This window comes from Bubalus bubalis, chromosome 11, assembly GCF_019923935.1.
Source record: "Bubalus bubalis isolate 160015118507 breed Murrah chromosome 11, NDDB_SH_1, whole genome shotgun sequence".
Taxonomy (NCBI): domain Eukaryota; kingdom Metazoa; phylum Chordata; class Mammalia; order Artiodactyla; family Bovidae; genus Bubalus; species Bubalus bubalis.
Window position 1 is genome coordinate 43967583 of NC_059167.1, and position 16432 is coordinate 43984014.

General features: G+C 44.4%; 1 protein-coding gene across 1 annotated transcript in view; it reads right to left on the bottom strand.

Moving 5' to 3' along the window:
* TNFAIP8L3 (TNF alpha induced protein 8 like 3) overlaps nt 1-16432 on the bottom strand; it is a 45524-nt gene that overhangs the window by 10968 nt on the left and 18124 nt on the right. The window lies entirely within an intron of this gene.

Genomic DNA, 16432 nt, shown 5'->3' on the forward strand with positions numbered 1-16432 from the left:
GGGGACATTAAGGCACCACCAACTCAAACAAGCATCTGGGAGAGTGTGTGTGGGGAGTATGACTTCAGGCCTGAGAATGCTGAGTTCTGAGGGTCCCGGGGGGCATCTGGGAGGAGACGGTCACACGAGCCTGTACAGCAGGCATCTCCAGCTTGACATGTTCTGCCCTGAGCTTCCCATTTCCCCATTCAGACCCAGTCCCTATCCATCAAGCAGTTGGCAGTGAAAAGACCTAGCTTCCTTAAATAATTAGCCAATTAAAGATCCTGGGGATAAATAGGTTCTTCCTTTAAAATGCAAATTCCTCGTTAAAGTGTAGTCTCTACTCACTGCTTCCTGGGGATCACATCAGAGCCGCATTGCAGCCCTCCTAGGGCTCCTCTCCTACTTCGTGGTCCACCTCCCCACCAATAAAACGGATTATTTTAAAATGAGGGTAGGAAGTGACAGGTAGGTTTGGGTACAAGGATTGAGGTGGAGGGTGGAGGAGGAAGGACTGATTTGTCAGAGACAACCAAGTGCAGAGGAGAGGGCGCCCTAGTAGCCCGTCTTCACCCACCCCGAGTCCTGCCTCTAGCTTGGGCTTGAAAGAAAGTGAAGTGTTATTTGCTCAGTCGTGTCACACTCTTTGAGACCCCATGGACTGTAGCCTGCCAGGCTTCTCTGTCCATGGAATTCGCCAGGCAAGAATACTGGTGTGGGTAGCCATTCCCCTCTCCAGGGGATCTTCCCAACCCAGGGGTCAAACCTGGGTCTCCTGAATTACAGGCAGATTCTTTATCATCTGAGCCACCAGGGAAGGGGTGCCCTTAAAATCTTGCCCTTGGCTAAGGCCTGGGAACAGTCACCGACTTTTGCTTTACCCTGGGTGGCTGCTCAGTCCTAGAGATTTATTTCAGGAATGAGGGTTTGAGTGTTTTGAGGGGGGACCAGACATGATGAAAATTCCTAGCTATATTGGATGTTTTAGGGTGCTGAGAAAGAATATACGAAAGCAATGGTAGACAAAACAAGGTGCCTTCATAGGAAAGCAGATTCAGACTGTTGCAATACCTTACACTGAATAAGTACACTTTAAAGGCAGCATTTAATGACCTTCAAGATGAAGAGTCTTTTTCATTTCCAAAAAAAAAATCCCTGGGCCTTGAAATAACATCATTTCAGGTGAAGAAATCTGGCAGGGTCAGCTGTAAGCTCTTCTAGCTCATTATCTCACTTTGTCTTAGACGCCCCCAATCCACCCACCTCAACACTGAGGAATTCGTAACTCAATTAACAATCATGTGGGAGATAATGTTAACTACAAGCACAGATTATGTACCCCAGGCAGTGTATGCTATGTATTTGACCCTCACAAAAGGGCTGCAAAAGGAAGTCTGTGAGTCCTATTTTATAGATGAGGAAACTGAGGAACAGCAGATTTAAGTAATTCATTTAAAACTACGAGACTAGTTAAGTAAGACAGCTGAAGTTGAGCCAAATCAACTCTAGACAAAGCCTGCAATCTTTGCCTCCCTGCATCTGCTTTTAGAAAATTGGCCCTGGTTCCCTAATGACTGTGATTTCTCACTTATTTGAGAAATTAAATAGGTCTCAATTATTTCACCTTCTAGCACTGAGATTTACATTTCATCATTTTTAAAAAATATTATCCCCAAAAAGCCAGTCTTATGATGTGACAGAACAATACCACCTATTCATCAAAACTTGAAGATAGATGTAACTTTCATTTTGAGAGGGCATTCTATATATTTGAACAGAGTCATATTCTGGCTTTGTTTTTCATATTGATTTTATAGCTAGCTCTGAAAAGTGAATGAGTGATAATTTTACTTAACAGAACTAACTGAAGCAGATACTTGTGAAGTCACTGGGGTGGGGGGTGTGTGTGTGTGTGGTGAATCATCTCCAACTCAACAGGTTAATTTTGGAGATCTGAGAGATATTTTTGTCTCACTGCAGTAGAAGAGCAACCATCACTAAAAACAACATCTATGATATATGATTTCTTTAAGCAAAGCTTATTCACCCCTCCCCCAATCTCTCTTGCATCTAACAAATGACTAGTGTCTCTCCCTGAACAGCAGGTCATACTCAGGCATAATAAAATAATAAAAATAGAGTCTATGTATGTAGTGCATTATGCACAGTAACTCATCGTATCCTTGCAACAATTCAAGATGCAGGCACTGATCGCCACTATCATCATCATTTTACATACAAGGAAACCACTGCAAAATGGGGATCAGTAGCTATTTAAATCCCATGGATCGAGGAGCCTGGTGGGCTGCAGTCCGTGGGATCGCTAAGAGTCGGACACGACTGACCGACTTCACTTTCACTTTTCACTTTCCTGCATTGGAGAAGGAAATGGCACCCCACTCCAGTGTTCTTGCCTGGAGAATCCCAGGGACGGGGGAGCCTGGTGGGCTGCCGTCTATGGGGTCGCACAGAGTTGGACACGACTGAAGTGACTTAGCAGCAGCTATTTAAATGCACCATTTAGGAAGTGGCAGAGTTGGATTCAGGCTGTCCTGGAGTCTTGTGCTTCAACCTGCCACACTAACCTGCCATTCATGAGGTGATCAACACAAATTAGTTTAAAGGCTTTTTTGAATTACTGCTCACTTTAACATGGAGATTGAGCTGGTTTTCTCCTCAGAAGAATGAATTTTTTACAAATCCATAGAGCATTTCAAACATATAGACAAAACAGAAGATAATATAACAAACTCTACTCGTATGGTCACCACACATATGGAATAAATCTTAATATTTTGCCCTCAAAGACACAGCGAGATGAAGCCCGCTTTGTTTTCAACTTTCTTTCCCTTCTGTCTCCTCAGATCTAACTGCAGCTTCAGAAGTCCATGTGTCTTTTTCTCATCCATGTTTTTATATGTTTACCTCATGAGTATGCACACATCAGCATTATACTGTTCAGAGTGTTTTTAAACTTCAGACGAAGGTATAACATTACACAGATCCTTCTGCATCTCTTCATTCAACCTCATTCTTGCAAGACTGATCTAATTAGTCATTTCATTGCTTACACGAATATATTCTATATCCATGTTTCATCTTGATGGACATTTACATTATTTCCACTTTCTGTAAGAAAGAAAGTCCACAGTCGCATCTCCTTGTGCATACACACAACAGCCTCCTGGGTTCTAACCCTCGGCCAGCACCGCCAGGTCCTGAGGCACAGCTGCCAATTGCTTCAGTGAGACTGCTCTAATTTTCACTCCCAGCCGCAGTGTATGAATTTCCTGTGGATCCACTTCCCCATCAACACTTCAGATCCACATTTTAAGTTTTTGCCAATTTGTTAAGAACAAAATGGTACCTCATTTTAATATGCATTTCCCTGATTGTCACTGGGAGTCAATATATTTTGTGTATATTGAGCATTTAGACTTTTCTCATCTATGAATTGCTTCTTCATATAGTCATTTCCCGCTTCCCCGGTGGCTCAGCTGGTAACGTGTCCGCCTGCAATGTGGTAGACCTGGGTTCGATCCCTGGCTTGGGAAGATTCCTAGAGAAGGGAATGGCTACCTACTGCAGATTCTGGCCTGGAGAATTCCATACACTATACAGTCCATGGGGTTGCAAAGAGTCAGACATGACTGAGCAACTTTCACTTTCTTTTCATGGTCATTTCCCGCCCAATTGGATTGTGTGTCTTTTTCCTGTTAATTTGTAGGAGTTTTTATGTATTATGGATTCTAAATCTCTGCTGATCACATTACTTGTGAAAATCTCCCAGTCTGTAGCATTACCCTTTAATTTTGTTTATGGTGTCTTCAGCTATATAGAAATTCAAACTTTTATTATAGTTAAATGTATCAGTCTTTCCCTTTATGGTTAGTGGTTTTTGTGAAAGTGAAATAAAAGTGTTAGTAGCTCAGTCATCTCCAACTCTTTGCGACCCCATGGACTATAGCCCACCAGGCTCCTCTGTCCACAGAATTCTCCAGACAAGAATACTGGAGTGGGTTGCCGTTCACTTCTCCAGCGGATTTTCCCGACTCAGGGCTAGAACCCAAGTCTCTTGCATTGCAGGCAGATTCTTTACCGTCTGAGCCACCAGGGAAGTGGTTTTTATTTTGTGTTAAAAAAAATTATTTCCTGCCATGAGGCAATAAGTGAGTCTCATATATTTCCCAAAAGTTTTAAGGTTTTGTTTTTCACATTAAGGTCTTTAATCCATTTGGAATTTATTTGCGGGTGCTGTAGAAGGTATATTTTTCTCCTCATAGTTTATTCAATTTATTGAATAGCTCATCTGCCTGCTACTGATCTGGCAGGCCACCTTTTTCTTATCAAGTTCTGTATTGCAGAGGTCTGTGTATTTTACTCTCTTCTATTGATCATTTTGTCTATTTCAACACCAATACCACACTGTCTTAATTACTGTTACTCATAGTAAGTCTTCGGAGAAGGCAATGGCAACCCACTCCAATATTCTTTCCTGGAAAATCCCATGGATGGAGGAGCCTGGTAGGCTGCAGTCCATGGGGTTGTGAAGAGTCAGACACGACTGAGCGACTTCACTTTCACTTTTCACTTTCATGCATTGGAGAAGGAAATGGCAACCCACTCCAGTGTTCTTGCCTGGAGAATCCCAGGGACAGGGGAGCCTGGTGGGCTGCCGTCTATGGGGTCACACAGAGTCGGACATGACTAAAGCGACTTAGCAGCAGCATCAGTTCAGTTCAGTTCAGTCACTCAGTCGTGTCCGACTCTTTTCGACCCCATGAATCGCAGCATGCCAGGCCTCCCTGTCCGTCACCAACTTCCAGAGTTCACCCAGACTCACGTCCATCGAGTCAGTGATGCCATCTAGCCATCTCATCCTGTCGTCCCCTTCTCCTCCTGCCCCCAATCCCTCCCAGCATCAGAGTCTTTTCCAATGAGTCAACTCTTCTCATGAGGTGGCCAAAGTACTGGAGTTTCAGCTTTAGCATCATTCCCTCCAAAGAAATCCCAGGGCTGAGCAGCAGCATAGTAAGTCTTGATTGGCCATAGGGAAGTTCCCCCCATTTTATTTTTCTTAGAAATTGTTTTGATTATTCTTGCCTTTACTCTTCCAAATGAATTTTAGTGTCATTTGACCAAATGAACACCTTGTATTCATCTGAGGTAAAATGATATGTTTATGATAGTAAGCTTCCCGTTCATTAGCATGATATATCTCCATTTAATCAGAGTGTCTTCTCTGTCTTTGAATAAGGTCTTACAGTCACACCCATAAAGCTCTTGCATATCTTTCATTAGGTTTACTTCTAGATACCATATAGTTTTGGTTGCTACTCTAAGTGTAATTTTTTTCTACTATATTTTCTAAATGGTTATTGATAACGCATGGGAACCCAACTGATTCCTGTATTGTCACTGTTGTTCAGTCACTAAGTCGTGTCCCACACTTTGTGACCCCCATGGACTGCAGCATGTCAGGCTCCTCTGTCCTTCACTATCTCTTGGAGTTGGCTCAAATTCATGTCCGTTGATCCCTGTATATTTATCTCCAATTGAAAAACTTTGTTGAGTTCTGAGTCCTAATAGACTTAATGTAGCACTGCTTGTAATTTTTAATGTGGATAGCTACATTGCCTGCACAGAATGATTGTTTTCATCTACCTCCTATTTCATTTTCTTGCCTTATTGCCTTAGTAGGAAACTGTAGTACAATACTGAATAATAAGGGTGGTATTTGGCATCCCTGTCTCATTTCCGACTTTAACAGGGTTGCTTCTAATAATATTTCCCACCACATATACTGTCTGCTGTAGATTTTTGATGGATACTGCTTATGAAGTTAAGGAACCTTCCTTCTCTTCCTAGTTTGCTAAGGCTTTGTTTAAGGTAAAAATATGTATCTAATTTTATCAAACACTATTATTACCTACTGAGATGATTATATGGCTTGTCTCTCTTGATATGTGAATTTAACCAATTATTAAGAGACTTTTAAATTTGAATCATCACTGCATTCCTGGGATAAGCTGCTTTACTTGGTCATGTATTTAATATACTGTAGAAATCTATTAGTAAATATCACAGTCAGGATTTTGCAATTATGCTCAAAGGTGAGACTGGTCTATAACCTTCTTCTATTATAGTCTTTGTCTTATTTTGATGTCAGAGTAAACTAGCCTCATAAAATGGATTGGGTTGCTTTCTCTTTTTCTGTTTTCTGAGACTGTACATGTCAGACAAGGATGAATGGTCTTTTGAAGGGTTAGTAAAATGTGTCCATAAAAGCCACTTGTGACTAGTATTTATTCTGAGAGTAGGGATGAATGAAGAATCAATTTCTTTAATGTTTCCTGGTGTAGAAGAGCAATAATTCCCTAAAACAGAACATTCTTACAATTTTTTTTATTTAACAACTACTTTATGGTCTTGACAGCTTAAAATCTAAAATCTTAATCCAAAATCTTTAGAGTTTTATTACTTTCCCTAGAGCATCCACAAAGTAGGTAGTCATTCTGAATGGTAGATCACTCTCAGGGGTAAAGAGACAAACACTACCCACTGGCATAATTTTTAGTACTGTTCTCCTTGTTTTGTTTTAAGAGGGGAGACTGAGGAGCTGTTTCTCAAAATATTTTCTTTCTTTAATAAGTTTACTATAAAAATGATACATGAGCACTGAGAACCATCAGAAGAGGCAGATAAGCTAAAGGAAGAAAGTAAGCACCCCATGATACCATCATGCATAATGGTTAGCATGTATATATATTCTTCAAAACACTCTCCCAGGCATATGCACTTCCATATTTACAAACATGGGAACAATGAACACTATTTTCTAATCTGCATTTTCACTCAACATTCTGAGGATATCTTTCTCTGTCAATAAATAGATTATATATTTTTTGATGATATAATTTGCCCCTGCTTCAATTTTCCCATTTCCTGTCCCAGTTCTCTCTTGATAGACTTTAATTTGTTCACAGTTTTTGCTACAAAGGGCCCAGAGACAGTAACAAATAACCTAGCACCACGGAGCACGAAGAGGGGAAGGATGTCCAAAGGTGTCTCTTGGCAAATGGCAGTATTCCCTCCTAATGTTCCTTCCTGAGCCAGGATATGGCAAGTGACAACCAGAGGTAGCCCCACAAGCAGACTCCTTGGTCCACTTACCCCCATTCCAGCCCTCCCACTGGAGGCCTGCTTGTCCGTGACAGTCGGCAGTCATACTGAAATCAGAAGCCACAGGGTGTCTTCAGTAGGACGGCTGTGCCCTAGCCCAGCTGGCTGAAGAAAGCCAGGTAGATGAGACCCAAACAGCACCAGCAACACAGCTGGCTCTCCATGAGGGTGGAGCCCGGGCCCGCATGCCCACAGGTGAATCCAATGGACCCCTGTCTGGGTGGAAGGGGCAGAGCCACAGCTTGTCTGTCCCAGCTGAAGACCTCCTCCCACCCAGGGACGGTGGCCCTCACACCTGAGTCCAGCCCGCCTACAGTCCTTTCCCTGTGCTGCTGTGCTGTGACTGGCGCTGGGCACTAACAGGACTGATGCTCGGGAGGGTGTGAACCTCACACCTAGGGCAGTGTCCATCAAGCAGAAGTAGTTCAATAAATGTTACGTGAATGTCTGGATAAATGATTTAGCCTGTTCTTTTCTCACACTTGGAGGCCTAGATTCTATTTGTTCAAGATACATTCTATTCACAAAGTGCAGGCTGAACTGATCTCACTAAAAAAAAAAAAAAAAAGTACTGAATTCAGCTGAGGGACTGAGTTCCATCCCTTGCCTGTCACACGGAGCTGTCTGCCTGGTCCAGTCAGGCTCTGTCTGTGCCCCACAAGCAGAAGCAGCACCTGGGGCCCAAGATGCATCACCCCATCATACCCTCAGCGCTCAATTCCAGCAGGAACCCTCTCTCCATGGCAGCAGCATCCACCCCTCCTGCCACCCCTGAGCCTCCCTGGATTCACAGCCCTTCACGCTCACAGGCTATTTTAATACTCAGGAGCTGTTGGGGATCAGAATAGCACAGGCCATGTCTGTCTCTCTGGGTGATTCTCTTTCTCTGTTGGCAGCTCCCAAACTGTTCACCAAGGCAGGCGCTCAAACACTCAGGCTCAGGCCACCAGACTGCTAACAAGGATGCCAGTAGGATGCCACATTCAGAGCCGTGGGAGGATGCCAACTTGGTAATATGTGAAATTAGTAAACAGAACGATGCAATAAAAACGTCAATCTTTGGAAATCTTCAATTTTTGGATAGCTATAAAGCCTAAAAGGTTTTTTTTTTTTTTTTTTTTTAAAGCAGGCAATAAAATGAAACAAATTCTTATCTATATTGGAAAAAATAAACAAAATATGGGCTGAGACGGTGGGTATTTAAGCCCAAAGCCCTGATGCTCTTAGAAGGTGCTATAATGAGATTAATACAGTAATATGTTAACCCTCAGTTTAGTGAGCTTAAAAAAGATGAACAATTTGCTGTACTAGGGAGGTCAAAACACATGAGGGTGGAGAAACAGAAGGTACTTCTGGATGGGAGATGATTTGGCAGCCAGTGTTATGCCTTGCTTAATATTCTACTTAATTTTTTTTTTTTAGTGAAATAAGAATTTTGTACAATGACGTTTTTGGATTTCAGTCAATATGAACAGGAAAGGGGCATATGTAATATGACTTATAGTACCCCCTAACGGTATTCTAGAGTAACTGGTTTCTTCTTGTTCATGGATCTGAGGTATGAGACATGAGTTGAGACACATTTTGGATATCCATTGGTGCCATGGTCCTATCTGGCCCCATTTGCTGAAGGGAGTTGGGATGGTGGATAGCTTGCTCTCCTGCCAGGTCCCTGGAGGTTGGGTACCTTAGTTCTGCTGGTACCCCACTTCTGAAAGAACCATTCTGAACAAGAGAGTAGCTGTGGAGACTTGCCTTTCTGGAAGTTGCCCATAAGTGTGTCTTTCTCTGAGGCTTCCTTTCTAAATTAAACTTTTGCCATACTTGTCTCAAAGGCAGTAAAAGCCTCCAAAGAAAGTTATTTATACTTCATGGTAATATCCGAGAAGGCAATGGCACCCCACTCCAGTACTCTTGCCTGGAAAATCCCATGGACGGAGGAGCCTGGAAGCTGCAGTCCATGGGGTCGCTGAGGGTCTGACATGACCGAGCGACTTCACTTTCACTTTTCACTTTCATGCATTGGAGAAGGAAATGGCAACCCATTCCAGTGTTCTTGCCTGGAGAATCCCAGGGACAGGGAAGCCTGGTGGGCTGCCGTCTATGGGGTTGCACAGAGTCGGACACGACTGAAGTGACTTAGCAGCATGGTAATATAAGACAGTACCACCAAAAAGTTTCACTGTTTCAAATCAAGTCACTAGGCACCAGTCACTCTAAGGTGCTGATAACTGCTGTCCTGGGGAGCCAGGATGCCAGGGCTGTGGCTATGAAGTTGATCCCCAAGTCTGGGGAATATCCCTAATACAGGGAAAACTGGGAGCTGACCTGGGTCCGGTCTTTCCATGAGCCCACAGCAGAGGAGTGGAGGAAAGAGCCCCAGGGCACTCCCTGTGTGCTGTGGGCCCAAGTCTTCACCTTCCTGGTTTATACGTCTGGGAGTTGGACTAGAAGATTCTGCTCATTTGTTTTATATTCTCAATTTAATAATAACCTCACCAGAATCAGAAACTGAGTTTTTAAGTCCATTAAAAAGCCCCACTGGGCATTCTTGAGATAGAGCCCCTGCCAGTGGGAGAGACCCCCAGCTTTCCTTCTTTCACACTGGTTTCCCTCCAGCCTCCAAGCTTGCTCTCAGCTCTGCACTGCCATTGGTTTCCACAGTGGAATGCCTCCTGCTTTTCCGTCCTTCTGAAAACCTGGGACATGGACCTTGGAGGCTCTAGCTTTCCTTTCCTGTGGCTTTCCTCCAAAATTACACCTTCCCTCTTCCCCCCTTCCCACTCCAGCCCCAGGGTCCTTGACTTCTCTGTCAGACGTCAGCCTGTGCTGCTACAGAGCGGCGGTCAGCAAGCTTTCCCCCAGGCTTCTCCCGGCGCTGACCTCAGCACCCGCAGACCAAGCTGCAGACAGCCAGCGCCGGCGGGCTGCCCTGTGCTGATGCAGCTGTACACGGGAGCTGTGTCCCACACGCCAGGCCCCATTCCTCTCACCAGGCCCACAGCCCTGTCATCCCACCTCTCTGCCCCCAAGAGAGATTGGCTCATCCTTTCCGCGGTTTCACCCATGGCTCAGTGCATCTTCTCCCCAGATCCAAGCATCCCTTGCTGTCCTCCTTCTCCCTCTCCTCTGAGCCCTCCTTCTCTCCAGAACAAACTCGGTTCTTGGGGCCTGTTCAGGGACCTTCCATTTGGCGTCATGTGTTCGTTCACTGCAAGTTCCAGGAGAGGGGGACTGGGACTGCTGTGTCCACCATGGTGTCCCCGGCACATAGAAGGAGCTCAATGATAGATTTAAACCTCAAACCCCAACACTGGGCAGCACAGGAAGTGATGTCATGGGGAAGAGGGTGAGCCCGGGGCCCCAGGAAGAGGCCTGGGTCAGCCGCGAGAGGACAGAGGCACTGCGGTCCTGTCCTGCCCTGGCTTTCACCCCAGACTCAATGGCATTGGCTCTCACGAGGTCACCTTCAAGTTGTTCCTGGGAGTGACTGGATATGGGAGGACATTTTGTTGTCATAGCATGGGAGTTGGGGGTTCTATGGGGCATCAGTGGGTGCAGCCAGATATGTTACCTCTGCTGTAATTTCTGGGACAGGGAATGCCTGTGGCACCCTGCGACACACACTCGGGCCTTGGCTCATCTGACCTCCAACAGCCCGCGATGCTCCTTCGGTCTCTGCTTTCTGGATTCCCCTGTCTTGGTTCTTCACAGCATCTTCCAGGCCTCCTCTTCCCTCTGCCCAGGCCTGAGGCCTAGGTGTTCTCCGTTTGCTCAGGACCCTTTTCTCTCTTGCCACACACTCTCCCAGAATGTGAGATGTCACCCCTTGCTCTTCCTGATACGCCTCCCAGCCCAGGTGTCTCTGCTGAGGCCCAGCCCCACATGTTACTGCTTACCAGCCCTCTCCACCTAGATTCCCAGGCCTCATGCTCAGAGCTTCTCTCAGCCCCTTTCTCCCACCCCTCTGCAGCCTCCTCCTTGTATTATATGTGGCTTTGCTGCCTGCCCAGTGTCTGGACGAAAACGTGGGGGTCATCCTTGCCTTCTTTCTCTCTCTCACCTCGTGCATCTAAGGGGGCATTAGACTGTCGATTCAGTCTCCTTCACATCTTCAAATGTATCTGCCTTTCTCTGTCTCACTGACACCACCTTAGTACCAACCCTCATCATTTCTCACCCAAATGGTTGTCCTTCTTCTCACTCATCTCTCTGCCCCAGCTTCCTTTATGTTTTCCACACTGGGCTTGAGAGTTGGCTTTCATGATGCTCCTCCACCAGGGAGAACATCAATTGACTGGCTGGCTTCCCATGGCCTTGAAGACAGAGGCCAGACTCTTGAGCATGGGATGCTGGTTGCTGAGCTCACCTCTCCAACTTCATCCTTCACAGACTCTGAGCTCCTGATTCCAGGCAACGCTCAGGTTTCACCTGTCCTGCTCTGTCATGTCTGGGTCCCCTCTGCACCTTTGTATATTCTGTTCCCCTGTGCCTGAACTTTGGCTCTGCCCTCACCATCAATTCCTATTCAATAACCTCCAGGGCTCCCCGAAGGACTTCTAACATCTCAGCAACTTTTCTCTGCAACTCCTTTTCCCTCTGTTATATTCTTATCACCATGGAGAACAATCATCCATTGGTTGAATGAGTGACTTTATATCTCACCAGTCTGTGAACAACTTGAGGGCAGGAATCATCGTTAATTTAACACTGCAACTTTAGCCAGGGATTGAAACATAGAGACTGTTGCATGAATGAATGGCTAACAGTCTTGACATTTTATTGAAATCCACTCACACTCACGTCAGGAACAATAATGATAACTGGAGCGGGTGGGGTCTCAGGACACTGATGCCTGCTTCCTCCACACAGGGGCCTGAGGTTACCACACTGCCCGTTCCCCACCTGGGCATGGTCACTCTGAGCTGACCAGTTACTATTATTTTTAATTTTATTTCTAAAAATCTTTTTTCAAAGTAATATAGGTACATTATTAAAAAAGTTAAATCCTTCTATAAGGCTCATAATGCTGTAGACTCTGGCCCACTTCTGATCCTGGCTTTTTGGAGGCAAAACACTTTATAACCATTGCAACTAATAATTACTAGTTATTAGTAATTACTAATAATTATGTTTAACTTCCTTTCACAGAAGGTGAGAATTTAGCTGTCTTTTCCATTCATTTCTCCTTCCACCTTCCAATTTGGTTCTATTTCAATATTTGTTTAAATCAAACTTAAGTGATTACATTGCTGTGATAGAGATACCATTCATAGCTGAGTCATATATGTTCTGTCACTTCCATGACAGCATTTCCTTTCTTATTCATCTTGTTTTCCCAGGAGTTAAACACTGCCTTGTATTTCTTTTGGTTAGTTTTCTAGCTACCGGGCAGTAATTCACTCTGAAAGTGAAGTCAGTCGTGTCCAACTCTTTGCGACCCCATGGACTGTAGCCTATCAGGTTCCTCCATCCATGGGATTTTCCAGGCAAGAGTGCTGGAGTGGATTGCCATTTCCTTCTCCAGGGGATCTTCCCAACCCAGGGATCGAACCTGGGTCTCCTACATTGGGGGCAGACACTTTATCATATGAGCCACCAGGGCCTTCAATTCACTCTCAGATCAGATCAGATCAGATCGGTCGCTCAGTCGTGTCCGACTCTTTGCGACCCCATGAATTACAGCACGCCAGGCCTCCCTGTCCATCACCAACTCCCGGAGTTCACTCAGACTCATGTCCATCGAGTCAGTGATGCCATCTTGCCATCTCATCCTCTGTCATCCCATTCTCCTCCTGCCCCCAATCCCTCCCAGCATCAGGGTCTTTTCCAATAAGTCAACTCTTCGCATGAGGTGGCCAAAGTACTGGAGTTTCAGCTTTAGCATCATTCCTTCTAAAGAAATCCCAGGGCTGATCTCCTTCAGAATGGACTGGTTGGATCTCCTTGCAATCCAAGGGACTCTCAAGAGTCTTCTCCAACACCACAGTTCAAAAGCATCAATTCTTCGGCGCTCAGCCTTCTTCACAGTCCAACTCTCACATCCATGCATGACCACAGGAAAAACCATAGCCTTGACTAGACGAATCTTTGTTGGCAAAGTAATGTCTCTGCGTTTGAATATGCTATCTAGGTTGGTCATAACTTTCCTTCCAAGGAGTAAGCGTCTTTTAATTTCATGGCTGCAGTCACCATCTGCAGTGATTTTGGAGCCCAGAAAAATAAAGTCTGACACTGTTTCCACTATTTCCCCATCTATTTCCCATGAAGTGATGGGACCGGATGCTTTGATCTTGGTTTTCTGAATGTTGAGCTTTAAGCCAACTTTTTCACTCTCCACTTTCACTTTCATCAAGAGGCTTTTTAGTTCCTCTTCACTTTCTGCCATAAGGGTGGTGTCATCTGCATATCTGAGGTTATTGATATTTCTCCCAGCAATCTTGATTCCAGCTTGTGTTTCTTCCAGTCCAGCGTTTCTCATGATGTACTCTGCATATAAGTTAAATAAGCAGGGTGACAATATACAGCCTTGACGTACTCCTTTTCCTATTTGGAACCAGTCTGTTGTTCCATGTCCAGTTCTAACTGTTGCTTCCTGACCTGCATACAAATTTCTCAAGAGGCAGATCAGGTGGTCTGGTATTCCCATCTCTTTCAGAATTTTCCACAGTTTATTGTGATCCACATAGTCAAAGGCTTTGGCATAGTCAATAAGGCAGAAATAGATGTTTTTCTGGAACTCTCTTGCTTTTTCCATGATCCGGCGGATGTTGGCAATTTGATCTCTGGTTCCTCTGCCTTTTCTAAAACCAGCTTGAACATCAGGAAGTTCACGGTTCACGTATTGCTGAAGCCTGGCTTGGAGAATTTTGAGCATTACTTTACTAGCGTGTGAGATGAGTGCAATTGTGTGGTAGTTTGAGCATTCTATGGCATTGCCTTTCTTTGGGATTGGAATGAAAACTGACCTTTTCCAGTCCTGTGGCCACTGCTGAGTTTTCCAAATTTGCTGGCATATTGAATGCAGCACTTTCACAGCATCATCTTTCAGGATTTGGAATAGCTCAACTGGAATTCTATCACCTCCACTAGCTTTGTTCGTAGTGATGCTTTCTAAGGCCCACTTGACTTCACATTCCAGGATGTCTGGCTCTAGGTCAGTGATCACACCATCATGATTATCTGGGTCATGAAGATCTTTTTTGTACAGTTCTTCTGTGTAGTCTTGCCATCTCTTCTTAATATCTTCTGCTTCTGTTAGGTCCATACCATATCTGTCCTTTATCGAGCCCATCTTTGCATGAAATGTTCCCTTGGTATCTCTAATTTTCTTGAAGAGATCTCTAGTCTTTCGCATTCTTTTGTTTTCCTCTATTTCTTTGCATTGATCGCTGAAGAAGGCTTTCTTATCTCTTCTTGCTGTTCTTTGGAACTCTGCATTCAGATGTTTATATCTTTCCTTTTCTCCCTTGCTTTTCACTTCGCTTCTTTTCACAGCTATTTGTAAGGTCTCCCCAGACAGCCATTTTGCTTTTTTGCATTTCTTTTCCACGGGGATGGTCTTGATCCCTGTCTCCTGTACAATGTCACGAACCTCATTCCATAGTTCAATTCACTCTGCTGCTGCTGCTGCTACTGGGCAGTAATTCACTCCTAAAGTTCTAAGCAGAATATAAAGTGTTTCACAACAGGTTCAAACAAATCAACTAATCTTTCTTGGAGACTCCTCTGGGAGTGCTGTGTGCCCTGGCTCAAATCTGGTGCAAAGGTCTCTTAGCCCGCTCCAGGCTGTTAGCTCAATTCTTCCTTCATTCTTCATTTCTTCTTTCCTGTATCCATCTCCTGTTTCTTGGTTCTCACAGCTTTCTCCTTCTTAACTTGCTCCCCATTTCAGTGTAACACTTTGTCCGGTATATGCATCAGCAAGCTACCTTAAAGGGCCAGAGAATTAAGGGCCAAAAGCACAAAAAAGTACCTATAAAACCATTTACAATTTAACCATTAAAAAAAGTAAAAATGCTTCTAGCTTGTGGGACACACAGAAACAGGTGACAGGCTCGTCTTGGCCTGGGGACGTCAGCTGGCTGACTCCTAGTCTAGCAGCTCCCTAAGGGAGGGAGCACAGTGAGGCAATTTTCTTGAGATCTACTTTATCAAACAATGATTTAGTCTACCTCACACACTTGACTGGTAGTCTGACTGCGCTCAGAACTCTGTATCACCAATCATTCGCCTTGAGAATTCAAAGATACTGCAACACTGTTGTTTAGTCCTCAGCTATGCAGAAAACTAGTGCCTTGTTTTTCGTTTGCCTTTAATTTTTATTGCAGTATAGTTGCTTTACAGTGTTGTGTTCATTTCTACTCTACAGCAAAATGAACTAGTCATATGTATACATGTGCCTTGTCCCTTTTGGACTTCTTTCCCACTCAGGTCACCACAGTGCATTAAACAGAGTTCCCTGTGCTATAGAGTATGTTATCATTAGTTACATATTTTACACATAGTATCAGTAGTGTATATGTGTCGATCCCAGGTATCCATAAATTTGTTCTCTTCCTTTGTGTCTCTATTTCTGCTCTACAAATATGATCATCTATACTGTTTTTCTAGATTTTGCATATATGCCTTAATATATGATATTAGTTTTTCTCTCTCTGACTTACTTCACCCTGTATGAGACACTTTGGGACCATCCATTTCTCTACAAATGACCCAACTTTGTTCCTTTTTAATGGCTGAGTAATAGTCCATTCTATATATGTGCCACATCTTCTCTATCCATTCCTCTGTTGATGGACATTTAGGTTGTTTCCATGTCCTGGCTATTGTAAACAGCGCTGCTATGAACACTGGTGTGCATGTATCTTTTTGACTTATGATTTTCTCTGACTAGTGCATTGTTAAGAGCCTGGTTTTTCTCTCTGGAAGCTTTTAATATCTTTGCTTCATGACAAGTCTCCTGTCACAGCCACTTATCTTGGTGTCTCCACTGCCATAGTCCCTCTAGCACTCCGGAGGGCTTGTGGGATGGGTGGGAGGATCAGTGCAGAGGAATGGAGAGGAACACCTAGGTGGGAAGGGCTGCCAGGAAGCGAAGCACTAAGGATGAAGCAGAGATCTGGGGCCAGGGAAACAGGCTGGAAGGGAGGTTAGAAGGACTTGCTTCTGGGGTGGAGGTGAGAGGTCAGAAGGCCCCAGCTGGAAGCCAGCTTTTCTCAAAGTTCTGGGCTCTTTAATATTAAAGGGGGCTACTCTCCAGGTGGGG